Raw genomic sequence first — 1,912 nt, 5'->3', positions numbered from 1 at the left:
GTTCGAACCTGCCAGCCTGGGTGCATGTGGCCAGCACCCTACCCACTGAGCTATAGACACTGCCTACTTTTGAACAGTTTGAGTCAAGGTGAGGGATCTTGAAGGACAGAGATTACTCTCAATTACTTGGTGGACCCTAAATATAAATCAATATGCATTGTTCTTGGCTCGGCGCCTATGGCTCAAGCGGCTAAGACACCAGCCACATACACCTGAGCTGGCAGGTTCAAATACAGCCTGGACCCGCCAAACAACGATGGCTGTAACCAGAAAATAGCCAGGTGTTGTGGCAGGCGCCTGTAATCCCAGCTACTTGGGAAGTGGAGGCAGGAGAATCGCTTGAGCCCAGGAGTTGGAGTTTGCTGTGAGCCATGAAGCCATAGCACTCTACCCAGGGTGACAGCTTGAGGCTCTGTCTCAAAAAAAAAAAGAAAGAAAGAAAAAAAAGCATTTTGTTAAAAGAGAGAGACAGAAAAATAAAATAACGGTGTGAGTGCCTTTAACAACAAAAATTTATTTCTCACAGTTCTGCAGGGGGGAGTCTAAAATCGAGGTAAATTTCATTCTGAGGACTCTTCTCTTGGCTTCTTGGAAGTGGGAGGTTTGGGGGGTACTCTCTGGTGTCCCTTCTTTGTAAGGCACTAAATCCACCCTTACAACCTCATCTAACTGTAATTATCTTACAAAGGCTCCATTCCCGCAAAGAAAAAAAAAGACAAAAACAAAGACTCCATTTCGAAATACCATCACATGGGGGTTAGGGTTTCAACATATGAATTTGAGAGGGACACAACTCAGTCCACAGCAAAAGTGATAGGAAGTCAGAACAAAGAAAGATTTGAAGACATTGGCCTTAAAGATTCACAAGCCCAGGAATACCTGGAACCACCAGAAGTTGAAAGAAGCAAGGAAGGACTCCTCCAGGCCACCAGAATAAATAAATAAACTGTGAAAGAATAAATTTTTTGTTTTAAGCCACAAAATTTGTGATGATGTGTTTATAAAAGTTACAGGATACTAATGGAGGGCCTACAGTGATTTCAAAGGGCAATTGAGAAGATCTGCTTGTCTTGTCTTCTGCTTTCCATCCTGTTCCCATCCAGCCACTTCGCAACAGAAGCCCTTGTAATGGGAATCAGATCATGCCACCTTCTGCTAAAACCTTCTGTTAGCTCCTCATTACAATTAGACAAACATCTAGACAAAAGCCATATAAGGCATTACTCACTGCAGCAGCAAAAGTGGGAGGGAGACCCAAAAGCAGTCAAGAGAACATGTAAACAAACTGAGGGTATTCCTATGGTGAGACACTACATAGCAAGGGAGGAATGGAACCACACCCACACGTGGCAACGTGGATGTGCACTGAGGGAGAGAAGCCCGACAGACAAGTGCACATCCTATGTGTTTCCTATGACTAGGCAGGCAAACCTCACCTGCAAAGTCAGGATGACAGCTAAAGGGGTCATGAAGGCCTTCTTGGAGCCAGAGACATTCTGTTTTCTGCTATTAGAGCTGGTTACTTAAGGTGCTCACTGTACATATCTCTCTGCATCATAAACCTACACGAAAAGGTTAAAAACTCAGGCCAGGTGCTGTGTCTTATAGCTGTAATCTCAGCACTTTGCGGGGCTAAAGTGGGAGGGCCACTTGAGACCAAGATTTTGAGACTAGCCTGGGCAACACAAAGAGATCACATCTCTGTTTAAAAAAGAATTTTAAAAAATTGCACAGTTTCTATAGGTCAGGAAAATAATTTTAAAATTAAATCAGGTTAAAAAGTCTAGGGCGGGGGCGGCGCCTGTGGCTCAGTGGATAAGGTGCTGGCCCCATATACTGAGAGTGGCCAGCCAAACTGCAACAAAAAAAATAGCTGGATGTTGTGGTGGGTGCCTGTAGTCCCAGCTACTCA

This window comes from Otolemur garnettii, unplaced genomic scaffold (genome assembly GCF_000181295.1).
Source record: "Otolemur garnettii isolate 467f Iridium unplaced genomic scaffold, OtoGar3 scaffold00091, whole genome shotgun sequence".
In the NCBI taxonomy this organism is placed as follows: domain Eukaryota; kingdom Metazoa; phylum Chordata; class Mammalia; order Primates; family Galagidae; genus Otolemur; species Otolemur garnettii.
Note: the sequence above shows the minus strand (reverse complement) of the source record.